This window comes from Heterocephalus glaber, unplaced genomic scaffold (assembly GCF_053883595.1).
Source record: "Heterocephalus glaber isolate CG9 unplaced genomic scaffold, H.glaber_assembly_v1.0 deba00001550, whole genome shotgun sequence".
Classification (NCBI taxonomy): Eukaryota; Metazoa; Chordata; class Mammalia; order Rodentia; family Bathyergidae; genus Heterocephalus; species Heterocephalus glaber.
In genome coordinates, this window is record NW_028258343.1 from 21,993,936 (window position 1) to 22,017,362 (window position 23,427).

The following is a 23,427-nucleotide window of genomic DNA, read 5'->3' on the forward strand; positions in this document are numbered from 1 at the left end:
AGGCTCTTCTTTTGTGATAATTAACTTAGAGGAACAATGATTCCAGCCATGGTAGTGATTTTCCTCCTGTATCTGACCATTTCCAGTCAATACATAATAAGGGAATCTTTCATAATTCCATTGACTTATACATTCAAGTTTTGTTTACCATTACTACATTAGTAACAACTTTTTTATTCAGTTTTCTCTTTTTGTCTCTGTAATGGATTATAGAGCAATTATTTATGTTAACTAATCCATTCACTTGACTCACTTATTAAAGTAATAAAAATTTGTAGCCTAATTAAAGAGATTTAATCCTTTATATTTAGTGTCATGTGGTAGTTATCTTTGGCGTTCAGGCCATTGACTTTTTTTAGAATGGACTAGAATAAAAATAGTTTAAATGCTGTGTTTTTGATTCATTTTGAATATCCTTCACACTTTTGAGCCACTTCCAGGAAATGCAAAGTTAAAGTTAAGAAGCTCTTTAGCCAAGTGATGCTGGAAGCAAAGATGTCAAAATTCTATCTTTTTAAAAAGCTCTTGAAATAACTTCCACTAACCCTAAAATTAGAAGGAAGTAGGGACTCTTCTGAAAACTTGGCAGGAGTTTTTTAGGAGCAGAAAACTCAGTGGACTTAGATAATGCAGCTAGACACCCAAATGCGTGTGTGCGTGCTGGTCAAATGCAAGTCCTCTTTATGTTTTTCATTTCAGCCTTTATAGTATCAATTTAAAAATAAACTGCTCCATGTCTGGAGAAGGCCACAGTATTTTTCATACTTCTATCAGCTGGAAATGAGAAACAAAGCACTCTGCATGAAACACATGTTTGGAAGACAAGTACTTCCTTTCATGGTGACCATTTCACAGAGAGCACCCCAAAGACAAAGTGAGCGGATGGGGGAGGGGATGTAGAGGACACGCAGATGACAGCCATGGTCACTGTCACTCTGGTTTATGTCATAATCTGCCCTTTACTATGTCTACCTTGATTTGTTTTCTCTTTTTTCATTCCTCTTTCTGGCTTGGCTTTAGTTTTTAAACTAAAAATAAAAATATGTGAAGGCAGAGAACAATTTTTACTAGCAAATGTCTTACAAGAAATAAATGTAGTCTCATAAAGATTTATCTTTTTTGATTTGTTGCAATTGGGAATGTAATAAAAATGTAAAGCAAAGCTTAGCATTGTGTCTCAAAATCTAAATACACCGCTTTTCTACTTTCATGATTAGAATTTACAAAATTTTAAAGTTCGGGACACTAAGATTTAAAATATGGTAGCACTGCCGGTATCTGAGAATTCACCTGCTAGTTTCATAGAAAGACCAAGACAGCACGCAAGAAACTTGGCATAATTCTAATGTTATCAAACTAGATAATGTCTGACAGAATGACCAGTGTTTCAGCAAATGCTATATGTGAAAATAATCCTGCTAAAGTCTGAACTACAATATTACATAGCAGAAAGATTGTATACACTTTTGATTTTTAAAGATCTATACCATTTAGCTCCAAATTCATCTTATAGGCTAAGATTTAAACATATTTTGGGTATTAATATCAGGTTTAGGAAAATGGCATGATAAGTTTTAATGTTTCCAAGTAAGCATGTGCTCTGTAAATGCAAATGAAACTACTAAGAATATGCTCTATTTCCTTAAAATGCATCATATGTGTTTTTAAAAATTTACTCTAAAGAAAGTACTTCACTATTCCTCCTAGCTGGGGAAAAAAGGCTTATCATTGGCTTCCGTAGGCAATTATTAAGACAATAATATCACAAATTTCTTAACATGCCAAGCTAAACTGTGATAATTTTCTGAAAGGGCTGTTCAGTGTCCACAAAAACTTATGCAAATAGACTAATTTTGAAATTGAAAAAAGTTCACCAGCATACCAGGGACAAGTTGAGTGGTCCAGGAAATTTATTAAGTCTTTCAAAACTTGTGCTTTCCTGGCTACAAAACAATATACCACTTGAGTCCATTCCTTCCGACTTCGTCACTGACTTGAGGGCTGGGTGTGATGTTTTACAGTCCTCTCCCTGTGGCCCTTTTTCCGTACAATCTCCTGTTTTGGAAAGTCCCATTTTATAGAATGTAAATCACATCCACTTGCCACAACCTAAGGGCGCCTTCTGTACCTATGTCCAGTTCCCCTGTGGTTCTTCTGCCGGAAGTTCCATGGGTAGGGGCTGATCTGGGGTTTGTTGGATTGAGTTAATCTCAACCAGGCTTTCTTCTCTCCTCACATTTTCACTGAGCAACTTCTGCTCTGCTTGCTTTGTTTTATGTCTGCATGAGACACACTTTACGGTTTTTGCACTACTTAACAGGAGTGTACTTGATGCTGAGCCTGAAATGAACCAACAGTAATGGTTTGGAAAGAAAGCTCCAGGAAGGGTAGGGACAGAGGGACATGCTGTCCTGGGGTTTTCTGTCCAGTGGAGGGGTGAGGGTGCTACAGGAGAACATAGGTTTAGAAAGCAGATGAGCTTGGTTGTAATTGGCTCCCACTTCCTAGGAATGTTTTGCCGAGCTTTGGTTTGCCATCTGTGAAATGGGAAGAACAAGGCTTACCCTGAGGAACTCTGGAAAGATAAACTGCTACATGAGAAGACCCCAGATAACACCAAACACAAATGGTAGCTATTAAAATTTGAACCAAAAGATTATGGAGTTACAAAACAAGAGATTTCTTTGAGGTCACATTCTTAGCTTAGGAATGACTCAATCTGCCAAAAGATGTTTAAATTCCCCCTCGAGCCCATCCCAAGAATTCCTCTGTCAAACATGAGACAGCAAGGGCCCCACCGCCACCCAGAGCCACTCCTGCCGCCCCAGCCAGGCAAGCTGTGTCAGGTCTGACTTCCGATGGACATGCCAGAGGCCAGCAGCACCCTTACGCATCAGTCAGGGAGCTAGAGTCCCTAGAAATCCCTTTTGATAAAGGCAAGTGGGGCTCATAAAGTTCAGTTGTAAAAGCAGAATACTAAAAATAAAATGGTACAAGTCCACAAAAATTTAAAAAAGCTCCACAGACAAAAATTCACAAGTCAACTACAAATTAAGGAAATCTCAAAATACAAGCAAATATGGAACACACCCCCCTTCCAGGAGGACACATCACCCCTGCCTTGAGCTGCAACATGGACCGATCTCAGTGATTTGCCTCCAAAGAATGGGCCAGAGAGAGAGCGGGGCTGACAGGAAGGGAGTTCACCGGGTAGAAAACTGGCCGGCACCCCTCCATCCGGGTGATCACGTGACAGCAAGGCCTGCCTGCTGCTCATCGTGAAGAACGCACCAGCCAAACCCAAATCCGGAGACATTCTGAAATTCCTGACCGTGGTGAAGATTGTATGAAACAGGGAAAGCTGAGAACGTGTCACAGCCCAGAAGAGGTTAAAAGGACACAACAACCAGATGCATGTGGTACTCCACATGGATGTTTGGGATAGAAATAGCACTTTGGTAAATAAATCAATCAGCCTCATGAAATCTGAACAGGGTCTGGAGCTGAGTCCGCAGTGATGTAGTAACCCAGAGCTGGGTTTCCGGGAGTGACACGTGTTACCACGGTAATGTGCAATGTTATAAATCACAGAAGCCAGGGGAGGAGTATTCGCTTTAAACTGTTCTATGACTATAAAACTGTTCCACAATTAGGAGGTTTTGGAAAAGAGAAAGCATTTATCAATCATTCATTTTAATATGTTGAAAAGTAGACTATTCATGATAGTTATAATAGTCAAACATGGGCATAAAGCAAATTATAAGAAAGCAGAATTTTAAAATACAGGTAAATAGGGAAACACAATGGCAGTGGAGGATGTTAACACTTCTTTCTCTGTCTTTGATCTCAAATAGACAAAATTAAAATAGCTAGAATGAAATAATTAGAACCGTGAATTAGGATACCATATCTATACTACAGTTTGCACGAGAGTTAAACATTTACTACAACATAAAGAGAACTATATGTCCTCAAAATATGAGAGTGAATAGAATAAAATGTTTGGCTACCATGACACTAAACCATACACACAAAACTGAATAACAAACTGCCAAGACCACTTATTCTCCAAGTTTTAAATTATTATCTGTCTTAGTCACTTTCTCTTTGCTGAGATGCAATACCTGGTGCCACAACTCTAAGGAGGAGAGGGTTACTTTGGCTCAGTCTGTAGAGGTTTCAGTCTATGGTTAGCTGGCTCCAAGGCAGGGTGGCATTGCAGAGGGGAAACAGGTCGTGGCAGGGCAGGCAGGAAGCAGAAGGAGATCAAGGGAGGAGGAGGGAGACAGACCCTTCCAGGCCACACCCTTGACCACTTCCTCTACTCAGCTTCCTCTCTCAACATCATGTTTAGCTATCAACTCATCAGTGGAATCCACTTCCATGTTTCAATCACCTACCCAAAGCCCCACCTATGAGCACATGAGGCTTTGGGGGGACATCATATATAAACCAAAACACTATCTGACCAAACCATGGATTAAAGTAAATATCAAAAGAGCAATGCATGTTATTTTAAAAATTAAAATAGAAACCTTGTGTATAAAAAATTGTAGGATGAGGCCAAGTCAATATCTCAATAAGTATTATGTTTTAAATATAGGATGTTGTTTATTAAGGCCGAATACTACTCTACTGTGTATATATGCCACATTCTTTAGCCATTCCTCCAATGACGAACACTCACGTTGTTTTCATGTCTCACCTGTTATGAATAGTGCTGCAGTAAATGTGGGAGGGCAGGGATCTCTTGACACATTGACTTCATTTCCTTTGGATACGGAGCCAGGAATGGGGTGCTTGCATCATACAGTCACTCCACTTTCACTTTTTTTGGAGACTCTCCATACTGTTTCCCACAATGGCGGTATCAATTTCCAATTCCACCAGCAGTGTATGAGAGTTCTTTTTTCTCCACACTTCACCAACACGTGTTACCTTTTTGAGACTGGTCATCCTAACAGGTATGACAAAAATGAAATGGTCTCCTTATGTACAGAACCTAAAAGGTGTAACACACGGAAGCAGAGTGATTGTCATCAGGTGCTCAGATTGGGGGAGACTGGAGGAAAGCTGCCCAAAGGGCACAAAATCAAGAATGCACGAACATACTCGTATTTCACACACATATGTATGTACGTGTGTATATCAGTAATCCTGTGCTCTCTCTCTCGATTAGTGGTGAGGAACTGGCTCATGGACTCAAGCGGCTGACAGGAACCCGGGTCTGCAGTGAGCAGTGAGCAGTCTGGGCTCCCCGGAGAGCCCATGATAGAGGTCCATGCTGCACTCAAAGGCTGGAGAACCAGGGAGCCCCAGTGCGGTTCCAGCTCAATGGCCAGCGTCCGGAGGCCCAGCAAGAGCCCATATTTCAGTTCAAGTCTGAACACTGGGGAAAAAAATGTTCCAGCTCAAAGACAACCAGGCCTGAGGACTCTCTTATTTTCCAGTCAGCCTTCTGTGCTCTTCAGGTATTCAGCTGAGAGGACAAGGCCGCCCCACATTAGGGATGGCAACTTGGTTTACTGATCTCTCAATTCAAGTGTTAAAGTCACCCAAAACCCCTGCAGAGAGACATTCAGAAGATGTAACCAACTATCGAGGGTTCCCATGGCCTGGTCAAACTAGAACACACAACTACCCATCAAGTCCCCCACTGAACCCAGCAAATACGGATGAGGCAGGAGTTGGGTACCTGCAATAGACATTCCCACTCAGAAGAGGCTTAAAGCAGTCGCTGGTCCCGGAAATTCTGAAATATAGATGAGGGTTCATTCCCTTGATTAAAGTAAATCTTAATCCCTAGAATGTTTTCTCTCGACTTCCGGCCTCTTCGCTCTGGCTTTTCCATACCAATAGCCCATGTTCCCGGTCGAGGAGTCATCTGCACCTTCCTCCTGCCCATGGTAGCTCAGGAGCTACAAAGACTGAACCCATTTTTGGGCTGTCTTTGTCTCTTTTACTTTACTTTGACACAATTTCTTTTAAAACTTGATGGGCTTTATTCTTACAAATCTACCTTCCCTTCTGTTAGACAAAAGCCAGCCAACATGTATCTTCTAGATGATCTCTATTTTGGGCTCCCTGGACTGGAGATGTAAGTTTCTGAGTCTTCGATGTAACAGAAGATGTAACTGCAGAAACAGGGAGTAGGAGAGTGGTTGTGCTTGTGACCAACCAGATGCTGTCAAATGCTTGAACACACATGTGCGCATGTGCATGCACGCACACACACACACACACAGCAAAACCAAAACAAATGCAGCAACTAAAAGGTAAGCTAAGGCTAAAAGGTAAAGGTAAACTGGGTTATTTGCATTTACAGTGACTATAATAGACCAAAATTTCGTATCCTCTGTATATAAAATACTCTTACAAATACAATTTTAATTATTAATATCTTAGAAGAAAAATTGTCATAGAAATTGTTATAGATTGAATGCCTGTGTCCTTCCGACATCCATGTCAGAATCCCAACCCCACTGTGAAGGTTCTGGAAGGTGAGATATTTGGGAGATGGTTCAGTCACGAGGGGGATGCCCTCCCGGGTGGGGTGCATGACCTCATACAGAGGACACAAAGAGCCCAGTGCGCTGGAGCTGCCTTTCTACCACGTAAGGACACAATGAGAAGCCAAAAATGTACAGCTGAAAAATGGTAGTCACAGAACCCAGCCTTGCTGCCATCCTGATCTTGGACATCTGCCTCTAAAACTGTGAGACCTGGGTTCCTGTTGCTTATTTGAAGAATTGACTTCCAAGCCAATGCCAGAAAAGGTGAGATTAGAGTGATGTTCCCATGTTCTACCAGGGCTGTACTGATGCTCTATACAAGGCAGTGTCGTTCCAGCAATACACAGAGCAAAGATTTATAAAGCTTATCTACTTAGCCTTTCCAAAAATCTGTTAAATATTTATTTACAATTATATTCACTGAAGCACATTCTTTGTAGGAGAATGCTGTTGAAGCATAATTTTCAATAGAGAAAAATTGCACACTTGACATGTCCAACCATAGAAGAGATCATTAAGTGAATTATGAGCATGCACAGGATTAAAAATTTAAAAACTAATAACAATTATGCTTTAATGAATGGAAACAAGAGCATAGTAATGAAAAGGATGTAAATATGATTCCAATTTAGTTTAAAACATATACATATTAAAATTCACAGGGAAATATATCAAAATATTAACACCATTTATCTCTGTGTGGTGGAATTACGTGTGATTTTTATTTTCTTCTTTATTCTATTTAGTTTTTCTTTCCATTTTCACACAATAAGTGCACATTACTTTAATAAACAGAGAACAGTAAAATGAGCTTGAGAAATGTGGTATCAGAAAGCTTTTCTTTGAGTGATTGCACAAGAAAAGACTAGGTACTTGTAGCAAAACTCCTGAGGGAAGCGGAAATCTCAGCCCAGATGGTGGGGTCAAAATGCAGCATGGGAAGTGGAGCAAAAAGATTCAGACTGAACCAAAACACAGACAGTTCCCAGGTGGGTGGTTTTCTACACGAGATCTTGGCCAGGAGCGGTAGGAGACGGCAACGGAGGACTAAGCTGGGTTTGGGGTGGGAAGGCCCGGAAGGGTGGGCTGGAGCCCCGCCGCCTGCCACCCCCCGTCCACATTTGCTTCCATCCCTGCCACAGGCACCGCGGGTCTAAGCAAGGGGGTTGGAGAATCACCCCGGGATAAGGTCAGAACCCACACTCTAATCTTTGTGATGTGTCTCACGTAAGAATGCAAGAGAATTTACTCAGTGTTCCTGACAACTGAGGTCATTCCTATATTCTCTTCAATTCACTGGTCCTTTCTATTAAAATCTTAAGTTAACAAATATTCTAGGTAGCAACATCTATAGGTACTTGGTCTGGAAGAATGCTTGCTGCCTGAGCTTCAGAGTTATACAGAGTAAAGTGAAGCAAGAACAAATCGAATATAGAAAGGGTTGCAGTGTTGAGAAGCCGGGCGTTTTTGCTTTGATCACTGTGACGGTGCTGAACACGGGAGGCAGAGCAGCTCCGGTACCTGGGCCCCGAGAGCGCAGTCAGGAAGTGCCCTGCGGAGCCAGGCCACGCTTGGCAAAGCTGAGAGCTGGGCTCTGAGACATGGGCAGTATTCCGAGAGCTCGGGCTTTGAACATTGAAACCTGCCGGAAGTTTCAAGGTGGCCTCTCTTCTTCAGGGTCCCTGTGAGGCAGAGCTGGGCCTCTTTCGCTGTCTGGGGGATGACAGCACAGAAACCTCTCTGGAGCTCTGTCTCCTGACTGTCGCCACTGGCCACACGTGGCTGTTCAGCTCTTGAGGTGTGGTCACTCTGGTTGCGATGTGCATGTAAGGTGCACGCCGGCCTCCAAAGGCTTCGGGTAGAAAAAGAACACAAAGCATCCTGATAACCTTTCATACTGACTACACATGGGATGGATACATTACATCTTTATAGCTAAATTAAATAAACATATTACTAAAGTGACTTTCAACCATCTCTCTTGCCTTTTTAAAATGTGGCTACTAGAAAATATGAAATTGCATATGGTGGACGCATTTGGGCTGGTATTAAATTTCTCCTGAACAGGGTTGTTGCAAAGCAGAATTGGAGTCACCACTGTTAAGTCCTTGGGTCTTACTCAGATTTTCTTTTCTCTGGGGAAAAGGAAAGATTCCTTGTTCTATGGATGATGAGAAAGAAAACAGCCTTGACCTTTTGAGCTCATGATGCATCCACTGGAGCTTGAGCTCCGCTGTGGAAGCAGGAAATGCCAGTTAAATTCCATAACAAATGAGGGAGATGCAGACTGACCCCACAGTGCGCCTTCCATGGTCTTGTGCAATGTCTAGGAGCTGTGCTGAATGCTCTCAACAATCTGATTCTGTATTTTTGCCAGCATGGGGAGGAGAAAGCCATCTAAACACATTTCAAAGAGGAGTATGGGTGTGAGCCAGCGCGCTGAGCTCAATAAGGCTCTAAACCGTGAGAGCTGGTGTTGACTTTTATCCAGGGATGGTCCCCTTTTATTTAGATCTAAATGTCCATGCAGAAAACCTTTCTCTGAAATTAAAACATAAATTTTCAGAAGCCCATGCATTCTAGCATACTGTTAAGTTCTTTATTTCCCCGAGCATCTTTGTTCATCATTTAAATTATTTTGAGAGTCTGAGTAACATAATAATGGATAATAAGATGGAGTTTACACACTTTCACACTTTCAAAGGGATTAGTATTTTCTTTTGTTTATTTAACAGGTACTTATTGAGCACTTATTATGTGGCAGGCATTCTGCCCAACATGAAAGATGCAATGGGAATCAAAAATAGAACCAGATTTCTGGTCTCCTGGAAACTACAGTGGGGTGTGAGAGGTGGATATTTATCAAATAATCACGTATGAACATTCTGAGAACCAGGGAGTAGGAGAATTCAAAGCTCAAGTGGAAGGATTAATTGTAGATAAAAAGAGGTCCAGCTCCTCTGAATGTAACAGAAAGGCTGACTCCCTGAATCCAATTAACTGGAAAATAAGTGAATGTGTTTGCTATGAAGTACATGGGAGTAAGCAGATCTAGCTGGGTTGTTTAATGTATTATCTCATTACCCATGATCTCGGCTTGGCTAGTTACTAGAGTGAGACGCAATTTCAGAGAATGGCCAATGGCTCGGGAAGAGACTCTTTCGTTAGGGCTGGACCACGGCTCAGTGAGTGACAGGTGCAGCCAATGACAGGAGCAGATAGAAAGGCTCGTCATCACATTTAAGAGACTCGTGATGTACCAAGACCGGCTTCTGTGCTGGAAGAGATCTTTCCACAGGATTAAAAGGCAGGGTATCAGTGCAAGAGCTCGAAATACAGGCTGAACTTGCAGAACGCTGGGAAACAAGCAGAGGAGAGGAGACGGATGATGATACTGAAGAAGGAAACTCAGGTTTAGGGGCACTGTTGTCAGAAATACTTAGGAAAACCTTTGGCTTGGAGAACCTTGGGGAACCCGGTACTGAGCATGATCTGGGTTCCTAGGTGTGATCATGGGAGAGTATCCGGGCCGGAGACTTTTGTGAGGAACAGTCCTTACTCCCGAGGTCCCTGGTTGGGAAAGGAAGTGGGGACCGACAGGCCCTAGTTATCTTCTGTTTTAAGTCAGAATTTCCCACGCAATTCTTACGCTTTGAGAAATCCCACCTTAGCTTCCAGTGTCTCCCTGGATAAGTACGTCTCTGGATGGGAAGTTGGGTGAGGGGTGGAGCTGGGAGCAGATCCTTCAGACTCGCCGTGCACTCATCACTGTAAAGTACAAGTGCAGTCAGGGACCGGGCAGGAGCAAGCACGTCACTGTGGACACTGGGATGGCCCTGGGCCCAGTCATGCACCATAAAGGGAAAAAAGAAAAAGGGAAAAAGATTGAGAAGGTAGTGGCAGAAGGGCCGTGAGAGAAAAAGATACAACTGTCGGCCAGGAGCAAGTTTGGAAGAAGGAGGTGGGACTCTTAGCTCTGAGAGGGGTTCGTGGGTAGACAGTAGAAGCTGCCTAGGTGGGCTAGTGCCGTGTGAAATGCATTGCAGTCATTTAAGTTCATGTGATACTTATAATATCTGAAATGTATATATATTTACAATCAAATATGTATGATGGTTTATAGTTTTAGGGAATAAAGACTGTAAAATAGATTCTTTTTATTCTCTACATTTTCTAAGTATTCAAATTTGCAGTAAAATTATTCATAAGTTATTTTAATGATCTTTATACTAGTGGGGTTTTTTGGCTTTGTTTTGTTTGGGGTTTTCTGTTCTGTTCTGTTTGTTTTGGTGCTGGGGATCAAACCCAGGGCCTCGTGCACGTTAAGCAAGCCTCGACCACCCAGCTAAGCCACCAGCCCCATGAGTGCTGTGCTGTGATCCATAGAAGTGTCGCCAGCTAGTGACGCTCTGTTCTCAGGCAGGAGTTTTGCATACTCAGTTCTCCCAAGGCTGTCTCCACGGAGACTAAGGCTGTCAGGTGACCCAGGAGCTGTGTCTTTGCAGAGAGGAAGGTGCTGGGGGCCGTGGGCTTCCTGGGACTGGGGATTTACAGTGCTGCTGCATCCCTGCCTCCCTCCACCCACTGTCCAGTAGCAGTGGGTGCTGCTCTGCCACGGTTTCTTAATAGAAGCATGGGAGCCGGAGGAAGGAGGAAAGAGGAGGAGAGGCAGAGGGTGCATTAACCAGGCTTTTCACTCCTGGTGCTCCGTGCTCTAAGGTCGACCTGAATGCCTGCATCTGACAGTGCCTATCCTGGACAACACAAAAACGAGCCCGAGTCACCTTCCCTCTCCCTCCTACCGCCTTCTGCCCTCCCAGGGCACTCGAGTCAGAGTCTACCTTCCCAATCACCGCCTCCTCCAGCTCCCACGCTCAGCGCACCGAGACGCCAGACGCCCAGACAGAATCTGCTGCAGTGACTCCGGCCAGCCAACTTTGGCCCGCCTGGTCTGTTTTCACCCATTCTTTCCCACGAAAGTCATGAGAAATGCTCTGCCCAACACCTTCCCCTCCCTCCGCTGCCCACCAACGCCAGCTCTTTCCTGGGTCCCCAATACCCCACGGCGTGACCTGTCCTCCTCTGTTGGTGTAGGGAACAGGGAAAGGGGACGTTACCAGAACCTCTGCAGTGAGTCCTAGTCTCCTGGGAGCCCCAGCAGCACATGGCGAATTACAGGAAAGGTAGAAAAATGAGAAGAAGCTGAGCTTTGGGTCTGATCAGTGCTGCTCTGGGCGACAAAGACAAAGACCCCCTAGCTTGCAGCACCTTTTATTCAGTCCATGGGGAAACAGATGTAACAAGTGAAATGCAGAGTTCAGTACCTCACATTGGGATAAACAAGGTGTAACAAAAGGCTGGGGGGCAGTGGAAATCTAAGAACGATGAGGAACTATGCCGATGAAGATTTGGTTCCTCCCTGGAGTCTCCTGCAGGTGTGGTCTTGTCCTGGGCATTACAGCATCCGGGGATCACTGAGGTCTCAGTTGTGGCTCGAGGCCAAAATGCAATTGCGTCTGGAATGTCGTAGCTGGCCTGTAGGCAGGAGATCTAGGCCTACTCAAATGATTTTTCCCTAGAATTATGTAGCATTGCTCCCAACAGTTGGGACCCGTGCATCAAGTCAGCCTACTGTGCGCGGCCGTCACCTCCTGACCTAACTGACGATGAACCATTAAGAGGAAAGGAGACAGGAAGAGAGAACAGGGGCTGGGTATTTGCTGACCCGAGGTACTCGGGCTGAGAAGTTGCACCTTTTGTCAGCTCTGTTCTACCCAGGAAGAGCACGATGGTTGTATCTTTTGAAAGTTCAGCAAGGACACTGTGGAGACCACTCATCCTCATCAACACCCACTCAATACACAGGACAGATGTAGAGGGAGGGGTAGGGAGAAACAAATGCCAGGCTGAGAGCTGCAGGAACAGGCAAGGCTGGGGGCTGGACACATCTGGGGCTTCTGTCTGTGGACCTCACTGTTGGTCCTTGTGGTGCATCTGCCTCTCCCCTGTGCATAGCACCTCTTGAGTTACGCCAGGGTGGCCAAGGCTCCCAACTGTGATGGATTCCTGGGTGCCCGGGCTGAGAGTGACTCCTCCCCTGGATGCCTGGCTGTGCCCCGCTCCTTCAGAGTTCTTCAGCACCTGCCTGGGTGTGCAGGGTGATTTCTCCTCGGGTACCTCTGAGGGAGGACAAAGAAAGACAGGCAGAAGGGAGATGGGGGTACTGTAATTTTAAAATGGTGATTTTAAGGAAAACTGGGTTGCAAATGTGACTCAAGCCTTTTGCCTTCCAGAAAACTCATTCTGAAAAGACTACTGAGTGTCCTAAAGAGACAGGTAGCCTGTGAGTTGGGTCTGGGCTGCTCGTTCGCCTGTGGACTGCATCTTCCCACAGAACACTGTCCGCAGGGAACTCAGTGCTAAGAGGACAGTAGAGCTCAGCTCCCAGATCTCCCGGAACCTGTCTTCTATTTGTCTTTAAATAGCTTGCACTCTAGCTGAGCCCACAAACCAGCAACTGGGTAGGTGGAAGGAATACACCTTCTAGATCAGCAGTCCGGAAGATACCCCAGGCCACACATATACGCAGCTCCAGACCACAGTGCACGTCTGAGGGATCGATTTTAAATTCTGCCCCATAAACCTCTCACTTTGCCTCTCCGAATGTGTCTTGAAAATCCTTTTCCATGACAGAAGCCAGTGAACCTACACCCTACCTGTGGGTGGGGTGGATTGAGGCTCCCTTCTCCCTGGTGACAGGTCTTCCTTCTCCCAGTTAAGGGCATTTGCACATACAAGGTCTTCACCAGCATCTGAACCAAATAAGAGGGTACCTCCGCAGACTCCCCACTTCCACGCTCCAGGGCCCAGACCTAGAAACAAAACAGAAATGTGTTGCAATTGCAGTAGTGTGCGGTTTCTGAGAAAAACTGTGTGTACTGGAAACGATCCATTAATTTTAGTGCTTATCATATTAACTATCATCTCATTTCCCAACTAATAGGAGGACTTCAATATTTAATAAACAGTACAGCCATACTGATGTGTATCCCCAAAGTATAAGCACTGATGGAGTCTTGTCAAGAAAAACAGACCCAGCATTCAAAAGAGCAAACTTAAATCCCAGCAAGGCCTCACCAATAGCCCATAAATACAGGATTTGCGTATGTATCCCAAGATAACTACATAAAGTGCTTCCAGTGTTTCTGAGCATAAAACTCTTTTCCTCTGCACAGATTTGCACTTCAGCCATCCCGAGTGGGGAGGCTTTCCCTACAGCAGGACTCTCTCCTGGCTCCGTAGCATGAAGGGCTCTGTGTTACTATGCTCTGGTCCTGGCTTCCCATTTGGAGGGTTTCGATACCACAGCTATTCCATACTGCAGTGTAAATCAAAGAAACACAAATGGTACTTCAGAAAATTGGTGGACGCTAAGGGAAGGCCATACATGCTCTCGTATATAAGGCATTGAGACTTTACCACGCAGATTGAGCAAGGATCTCAAGGCGATTTACACGGGAGAGGGAGCACTTTTACATGTTAGAAAGATCATTTGCAGATGGAGGTGAACTCAAGGTCAGGCCAAGTACAGGAGAACAACTATGTGATTCTTGGCCAAATCCGTAACACTTTGAGAGAGAGAAACAAGAGAGCTCCACTCACCCACATAAAAAACAGGCACAAACTGGCACTGTGCTCAAAACACTGGAGCGTGTGGTCGTCATGACTTGATAAGATTTGGGGACACAGAAGCTGTTGAGAAATTTCTGAAATGATACATGTGGAAGACAAAGAAGGCTAAAAGAAAACAGTAATGAGATAAGATAGAAGAAATAAGAGGTATAAAGGAGACAAGGAGAAGCACTTCTTTCTCCTTTCTGGTTTTACTTTTATTAGAGCACTTTGAGGAACATAATGGATTCATTTATCCTGGGAAGTTGGTACAAATGGATGACACAACTTCGTCCTTTTTATTTTCCTTTCCCCTCCTCTCCCTCCCTTCTCTATCCATCTCTCAGATCCTTTCCCATCTGCGAATGGTCTACCTGCTTGTTTCCCATAACCTATCTTATTTTGCTCTTTAAAAGATTTAGACTTAGGGTTTCTCACATAAGAAAAACCATGTGATGTTTAACCTTCCATGTCTGAATCATAATTTTAAAATTGTACTTTTAGGAAGAAAGCAGCTTCAGGAAGCACTGTTTAGGCTTCTTTTCTTGCAGGCCCATCTTACTGCAAAACCTTAAAGACTCTTCAGGTCCCTAAGTTAGGTTAGTTGATAAGGTAAAGGGGAGGAATACCCTGACTTTCTCTTGTAAACTGGGCCATCCTTTAAATGAGCCATTATCTTTATTCCTGTGAGTGAGCCATAGCTTTTCTTTGTTAGTCAAGCCCAAACCTTCTATAGATTCAAAAATTTCACAAATTCCCACTCCCCAAAACACATAAATTTCCAGAACTCCTGGCTAAAAAAGACCCTCTTTCTGTATCTCTCCCCCAATTCTGTTTCCTTTGAGTATGTGCTTTACATTCTCCCTAATGGTTCGCAACTCCAATTTGAAGGGCTTGTTGGAGCATGTCCATTGACAATACCAGTGGGAATAAGGAAGACGGATGAATGTTAAGGATAGGTAGAGGATTAAACTAGGAAAGTTTGATTTATTGGTCACAAAGAATGAAGAACAGAAGACTTCTGACACCCACCCCACCACGTTTAAAGCTTAGAAGGTGGCTCATCGGGGCTTCCAAGTAAGGAACTGAACATACTGACAATCAGCGACTTTCTCATTAGGAAATGGAGATGAAGCTTCTGAAACCATATTCTACAATGGTAGGAACACTAAATGGTAATGCTGATGAATGGCTGCAGGCTAAGTGTAATGTAAGCGAGAAAGAGAAAGTCCTTGTGAGAACCAAGTTCACTTCCAGGGGCTCCATCTCCAGGAACCCACATTCCCTCCGTAGAGCATACTTCCTTTCCTTCCTTTAATAAATGTAAAAACTCGTTCTCATGTGTCCTGTTCAATTCTTTGTTCAGATTAACAAGCACCTAGAGAGAGTCTCTAGAAGGACCCCACAGAACCCCGGAACGCTGGAAACACAGTGGTAACTCTCAGGCGTCTGGTATGCATGGCACCTAAGAGACAGAGGACAGGCTAGCCAACCTTCCACCCCGAGTCCAGGGCGTGCTGCTGGCTCTCTAGTATCTCCTCCTCAGCTTCTGCCAGTGCCCAGGTATGCTTCACTTCACCTGGGCCATGGTTTTAGATACCATTTCTAGATTCATTTCCTCCCCTCCTTTCCATTATCTAACTTGATCCATGCATGTTTTTAAAACTAATACTTATTCAAGATTTAATTTTATCTTTAATAAATACAATTGGGTTTTCATTAATCCACTTTCACTGATTCTTTTTCTTACTTTCTTGGGTACTTACGCATTTAAAAATAATGAAGTAGTGTGGTTTTCTAGCAGAAACATAAGAAAGTTGAAAACACTATATATAAGAAAAGAAGAAAATGAAAATAGTATAAGAAAAAAGTAATTAGCCTCCTCAGGAGGCTGAGGAAGGAGGGTTGTAGGTTTGAAGACAGCCTGGGAAACTTTGTGAGACCTTGTCTCAGAACAAAATAATAATAAGGCTCGGAGGCATCACTCAGTGCTCCCTGGGTTCAGTCCCCTGGTAACACACACGTGTGTATGCGTGCGCACACACACACACACACACACACACATGAGAAGAAAGGACGTAAAAGAAAATAAAAGAAAAACAAAGTCACCTATAATCCTGTAATTCAGAGAGAGTTTGTTGCAGTTAAAAAGTGATGTACTGTTCCCGTGTCTCACTACCTGTGTGTAGAATTCCTCTCCTAGCTCTTGGTCCAACATATGTTGCTCTATTTGCCTGGAATACTCTTTCTTTAGTTTTATATACTTTCTAGAAGAGCAGCCAAGCATGATGATCTGAACTCAGGAGAGCTAAAATTTTGGCATGTAGCATAAGGCTCCTCTAGAGTTTGGTATGAGTGTGAGTGCACATGCATGCATGCCGTGTTTGTGTGTGTGTGTGTGTGTGTGTACAGCAATAACCCAGAAACAGTACACAAGCATCATCCGCCAAATTCTACAGACCAGGAAACTACAAAGGTAAAAGAAGTCCAACCAGGCAAATAATTCCCTCTGCTTGAAGTTGGAATAGGAACAAATGTTTACACTTGTTTCCTTTGAACTAACTTCCTAAGTTTCCTGGACTTTTTTTCTTTTTTTTTTTTTTGGTAGAGGCTATCTTAAAGAGAGATACCATTTTGTTTTCTTTGGTTTTTCTAAAAAGTATGTAGAGGAATGAATGACTGATTGGGAGATGCTATAGTTTGGAAGTTGAATGTTCCCCAAAGTCTTGGGGAACCTCTCACGTCTTGGAGGTGAGACCCAGCTGGAGGGAGTTGAGTCCTTAGGGTATTAGAATCCTGGCTCCTGCTCCTTTGCTTTTCCCTCATTGGCCACCATGAGTGAAATGGCCTCTTTCCTCCCATGCTCCACCATGATGGTTGGTGCTGTCACAGGCCCAAAGCAACAGGGTAACATGGCCAGGGACTGAGCCCTTGGACACCATGTGTCAAAACAAACCTCTCCTTTTAAAAATTGATCCTCTTGGGTATTTTGTGATGACAAGCAGAGTCCCACAGAGAAAATGGTGGCAGGGATGACCCTACCATAACCCTGTTTGCATGCTGAACTTTGGAAACAGGTTGTGCCAGTTCCTGTCTCTGAAGTGTGTGCTCTCTACAAATGAGCATGCTTGTGTCTGAGGGCCGCATGCCCAAGAGCCGAGTGACTCACTCGTCAAATCTTCAGTTTCCAAAGGCGAGCCCTAGTGCACAGGCACAGGAAAACTGGGAAACTTCCTCTCTTTTTTTTTTCTTTCTTCAAATGCTTAACTTCATTCATCTATCCATGCTAATTTGTGTGTGTGTGTGACTTGTGGCATTACAAAAGAAAACACCTAGCCCTTCATTAGACAGCCTTACCAAATAGCACTTCAGTTAGGAACAAAGCCTGTATTATGCCCAAGGAGCCCTGAATGCAGCACTGGCCAATTAACTCCAGAGGGGCAATTATAAAGCTCTCCTTCACAATGCTGTGATAAACATGTAAAGGTTTTAACTTGCCTCGCAAATGGGTAATTTTCCATTCAAAGGCATAAGAACAATAAATAAGCATTCTTAACATCGCCTAACTGTGACTATAGGAGACTAATGCTGCAGGGTATCAGAACACTCCAGTGAAGCTCATTGTTTTTCACTGAATTTTCACTACGTTGCCTTTTCTTCAACTGTCCCAGATTAACTCATCTCTCCCCTGCGATGATCACCATACAAGAGATACTTCTTTCTCAGGACAGGGTTCCACGCAGCTAGGATTTTCATGGTGCACCCAGTTCTACATTTTTAAAAACTCCTGTTCTTATTTAACTATGGTTTTGTACCAAAGAAAAGTGTAGCTGTGATGATGCAGGTGACAGAAAGTCTTCGCTGTAAAGTCTTCCTCCTAAACAGCAAGGCTGCATGGATAAGAGGAACCAGCCCATTTTACTTAGAAGCAAGCCTGGGAAGGGCTTGCCTGGTGGAGTTATCAGAGACCAGAGGTGCTGAGCACCGAGGGGGAGGGTGGAGAGCAGGGGCCCTTTCAGGAGACACTGGGGCTGCAGCAGCGAGGGAACAGGCAGGGCCAGACCCTGCTCTTAAGTGGACGCAGAATGAATAAAGAAAATGCCTGGTATTCAAGTACCCACCCTCAACTGCAGCTCAGCATGCCCTTTGAGGCTTTTCAGGCCTAGAGGGACCTACAGATGTTTAAGAAAAAATGTGTATATTTTGGACATGAGCTGCAGGTCGCTGGGTCCTTCTTTGCTCCAGATTGGGAGGGGCCGGCAGAAGAGGGCAGGAAGAAATCGCCATGTGGCAAGTGCTCCTTTTTGTTCAATTTGAATTGTGATAAAGGTCAGAACTGCACTTGAACCTCCAAGTACTGGGGCCTTCGAAAAAGTTTAAGTGAAAGGAGCAGCCAGGAGGAGCGTGCTTCTGGCTGTGCTCGGTGTCACATCAGCAGCTCCTGTGTCCTTCCACATCTGTCTCGGCCACACAACCCCCCAGCCGGCTCCGCCCACAGCTGCACTGTGCTCACCACGCGGGTCTCATTGGCACCAGCACTGACCGCCTTGGATTCTCCCGTGAATGTGTTGAAAGTGGCTTGGAAACACTGTGGTTAAGAATTCCAGCAGGAAATGGAAGGCACAAGTTTGTCACTAAGGAGGATTCAGTACAGAGATTGAGAGACTTTAAGGTGCCAATCTTGAGCAAATAGGTTGTAACTGAAGCCAGAAGAAAGAAAGAGAACACATTAATAAAGGAATATAAAGTGAGGGAAGAAGAGAGTTTGAAAAGAACTCTGAAGATCACCATTACTTAAGAAACATATAGTATTCCTCTAATCACAGCACTTTGGAAGGCTGAGGCCGGAGGATGGCAAATTTGGATCTCACCTGAGCAAAGTAAGTGACACTCTGTCTCAAAACAAGAAATACAAAGGGCTGGGCTTGTACCTCAATGTGAAGCCTCCATGTTCAATCCTCAGAATTGAAAGAAGAAAATGGTGGGAAGAAGAGGAGAGGAGGAGGAGCAGGAGGAAGAAGGGGATAAGCAACAGCAGCATGGATGAAAGTGAACTTGAAGATATCAGAAAGGCAGGAAGAGTGGTTGTGCTCTGTGGGCTCTTAGTTTCCCCGCGAGGGGTCTCGAGTTGGTGATTTTGTATTTTCTAGAATATCTATCACAATTCTATGCATATGTGATGTTTTAAATATTTATTTATTGAACAAAGTATGAGAAAAACCCACCTAAATGTTGCTCTTATTTTCCTTTCCATTGTTAGTTCTCAGCCGTGGTAGCCCAGTTCCACTCCGTTTTGGCCAAAGGTCTCACCTTCCCTCCGAACACACTGAGGGCCTTTGGTGGGGGGCTCTCTCCTCCAGGGGGAGCTCAAAGAGAGCACTGGAGCACGCAGGCCAAGGCCCAGACTGGAGCGGTCCAGATGGTAGTGGATTGAGTCTTTGTTGAGTTAGGGATGGATAAGAAGGTCCTCCTTTGGCTTGGCAGAGTCTCTAGGATTTCTGAAATGATACCTTTTAAAATTTTCCCATGATAGTAAATAGATCCAAGCTTGACTCCCACGTAAAAAAAACTAAATGAAACACTATGGTAGGATTCCTGGATTAAAAATAATGATCAAAGGGGAAGCCCTTTACCATGTTTGGCTTAAGGTGTGTTCGTGGTGCGTGTGCGTGCGTGCGTGTGTGTGTGTGCATGTGTGGATGTGTGTTTTCAAGAATTTGAACAATGCTGAACTTTTGAACAAGCATGAATTTATCATTGTACAGTAACATCTACCACTTCTTTCATATAATGTTTGCTCCAAATCACAGATTTGCGATCCCGATAGACATGAGTTTCCAAATGCTGATTAAATTTGTGAGAGGACACGTACACGGGTCACACTTACCACTTCTGCAGGCTAAGCTGTACACGCTCAGCACCTCATAAATCCCAGCACTTGTGTTCCTTCCTCTATGCTTTCCCCACTGGGCGGAGCTCGGCAGAATAGCCGGAGGAGGAAGTGTGGGGCCGCAGAAACTCCAGTCTGCCTTGCTCTTGTTCTGGGGTTCAGCCCTTTATCTGTTGTTTCGGGCACCATGACCTCTATCGTGTGTTAAAGAGAACAAGTCTGAATCCTTTTGGAGTACGGATTCGCCTGGTATTATCATAAAGAGATTCAGAAGAGAAGACAACGAAGATGTGAACGCAAAGTTCTGGTAGTACATATTATACTTAAATGTTGTTTTCTTATACTTAAAAAGAAAATGGAGTACACTGAAGTGAAATCCCCTCTCTGTAGTCCCTGGTGCCAGCCGGAGCCTTCACATCTCAACACAAACGAGCAGGGCAGAGCAGGAGGGCTGGAAGGCTGCCTCGGAGCAGGCACGCTGCCATCAGGCTGGGTTTCCCAGGGTGAAGAAAAGCTCTTCTGCCATCCTAGAGGCACAAACATTTCAGGTCTCACCATGGGTAACTGGGAAAACGGGCCAGGAAGGGCCTACCAAACATAGACTGCCTGTTTGTTTGTGGCATAGTCTGCAAGCTCAAGAAATTTGCTCTTTAATTCACCCATCCAAGTCCCAGGAACCCTCGTTACGTACTCACCATGCGTTGGCTCTGCACCCCCAGAGAGGTGCGCGCGTTTCCCTGCTCGGACCCAGAGCTTAGCGCTACTGGCGAACGTACGCGGGAGTCCCAGGCCCCCAGCTCCACAGCAGAGCTGTGTTTTGAATCCGTGTATTTGGGACCATGGGGAACCCACTGGCCATGAGCTCTGTGTCAAGAACGACTACCCAGCGCTAGTACTCCCAGGTGTGACATTCCAGACAGATTTTTGATGGTGACTTTCAAGGTCGCATGGCAAAGATTTTAAATGAACTTGATGGAAAGTCAAAAGAAGCCCTTTCACATGCTCTTGCTGAGCAGCTTGGCACCCAGGCTGTACCTAATTGAGCGGCTTTGCTGGCTGAAGTGGACTGGCTTTAAGTCCAATCACAGGGCTGCTGGGAACAGCAGTCTGCAGCCTAACCTCGGGGACCTCGGAAGAGTGGCCCCTTCCCTGGGACCCGCGGGTCCCTCGGCTTGGTGGCAGGCAAGCCTAACACACTCACGAATCCCGCTCTTGTGTCTGGGATCCTCACACACTGCCCCAGCCCGCTGTAAATGGAGATTGAGTCTTTTTTTTTTAACAGCTTCACAGAGAAGCTTACATCAGAGAGTGTTAAAATTACAGGTGTTGTTAACTTTGAACATCAACGTGACTATTATTTTTTTCATTGGCCTGGGTAATAACCCCTCTCTTTTTAAAAAACAACTTTATTAACCAACTGTAGCTGGTTAAATACTGCTAATTTTAATTCTTTCTTTTCTTAAATATTGTCACTTCTTCTTAGAATATTATTACACTTGGGATCTCACCACTTTAGTGTCTCGGAGTGACCAACCAGAAGGATTACTAGAGGTCGTAAGTGTTCTTAGACTGACTCAATCCCTCAGAGATTCCTGTTTTGTTTTGTTTTTTTAAAGCAACACAAAAAAAAAAGAAAAGAAATTCAACACAGCAAGCCCTCTAAAAGCAGTAAAACCTTTTTTCCCTCCTATTAGTAAAGGAAAACTGGGGCAAATGTGAATTGTCTAACCCCATTTCTCCCTTCCGTGGACTGGCTGTGATATTTCCTTTATGCCAGTTTGTTTCTGGTTCTGTGGAAAATATTTCAAGAAAATAACTTGGAAGAAGAAGAGGAAACCGTTCTTTAAATAAAATGAATGTATATGTGGTGTAAGATCATTAGCAGATGAGTCACAGCAGAACTCTGAGTTCAGAGTAATGACAGCAGACTTTGAAGCAGGTTCCAAGAACTAGCTCTCTTTCTCTCTCCACCTCTCCCTCTACCCTTCCTTCCTTCCTTCTTTCCTTTCTTTCTTTTTTCATTTCTTTTCTCTCTCTTCTTTACTCTTCCTCTCCTCCTTCTCTTTCTTTTTTCTTTCTTTCTTTCTTTCTTTTTGACTCTTCCTTTTCCTGGGTGATTTGCAGAACCTCGTAAGTTCCCACCCTGCTGGAGAGCACAGAACCAAGTCTTACCAGTCCATTAATGATGTCTCCATCTTTCCTGCTTTAGAGTCTGAATAGTCCAGCTTTTCTAAGTGAAATTCCCAAGGATTTTCTTGATGAGGAAGTGTTCTGCCCTGAATCCTAACTGGTTTGGACTGGACATTGGGCACTCCTCTTATTGTGTGGACAGTCTGCTAAACAGAGCCGTGCAGTAGTGACTGCTGCATGGAAGGCCACCGCCACTAACTAGACCACGCTGTGAGCTGTGCTGGCCTAGACCTGCTCAATCTGAGGAAAAGACCTGAATTACAACCAAGTGGGGAGCATGGGTCCTCTTGAAAAGAAAAGAAAATAAACTCACTTTGTAATTTTTAAAGTAAAACTAAAATTAATAGTTTCATTGAAAAAGTGTACATATCTTTTTTAAAACTTTATAAATTTATTTCACCTGCAACAAACACAGAAATGGAAAGTATTTCTCTCTACAACAAATAACTATAGCTCTGCCTTTGACATGCAGGACCCAAAATTTGCTCGACAGATGTGGATTCACATCAACCACACACCCTGACTGACCTCTGTCTCTCCCGTACCCCGCCACCTTCACTGACCTGTACAGGGCCAGTCGTGGACTGAATGCGGGTCACAAAAACCCAGCGGGCAACATAGAGACCTTGCATGGCAAAGTTCAAGGCCAGAACCAAGGACAAGTTTCTGTGACCTACAATGTAAGCCAATCTTTTGCTGTTTGTGATAAAAATAAAATATTGCTCTTATTTTAATACTGAATTTGAAAAGATGGCCAATTGTGGTAAGAAAAAAGATGGAATCCAACTCAGCAAACAAAAATTTAGCTTCTGTATTGAAACGTCCTCATGAAAACTCATAAAATGCTCAGTGAATGTTAACAAGAAAAAAGCTAAATAATACCCTCAGTGTCTTCTCCTTTTAAGCAAGTAGGGAACATGATCAGGAGGAATAATGTAAGAAAAGAAAATATAGAAGAGGAATAGTTATAATGTTTGCTGCATGACATCATCAGATGCTCAGAGGTAGGGTAAAACCTCTGCCACTTTTCAATAGCTGATCGACATACTTAACATGGGCAAGGATTTTCTGTTTTTAGTGTAATCTTTTGCCATTTTTTTCTTTCCTTCTTGTAAAAACTCACAAACTACCTTTCTAGAGGTTGAAATATTCCACCAGAACAAA

At 43.9% G+C, this 23,427-nt stretch overlaps 1 long non-coding RNA gene across 1 annotated transcript; it reads right to left on the reverse strand.

Annotated features, from left to right (window-relative positions):
* Positions 1 to 11,775: 11,775 nt before the first annotated feature.
* LOC110344975 (uncharacterized) lies at positions 11,776 to 22,304 on the reverse strand. The gene is made up of 3 exons (XR_002387977.2): positions 19,409 to 22,304; positions 13,229 to 13,384; positions 11,776 to 12,691 (listed from the first exon to the last, which is right to left on the reverse strand). It is a non-coding gene; the product is annotated as an uncharacterized LOC110344975 (long non-coding RNA).
* Between the last annotated feature and the right edge of the window lie 1,123 nt (positions 22,305 to 23,427).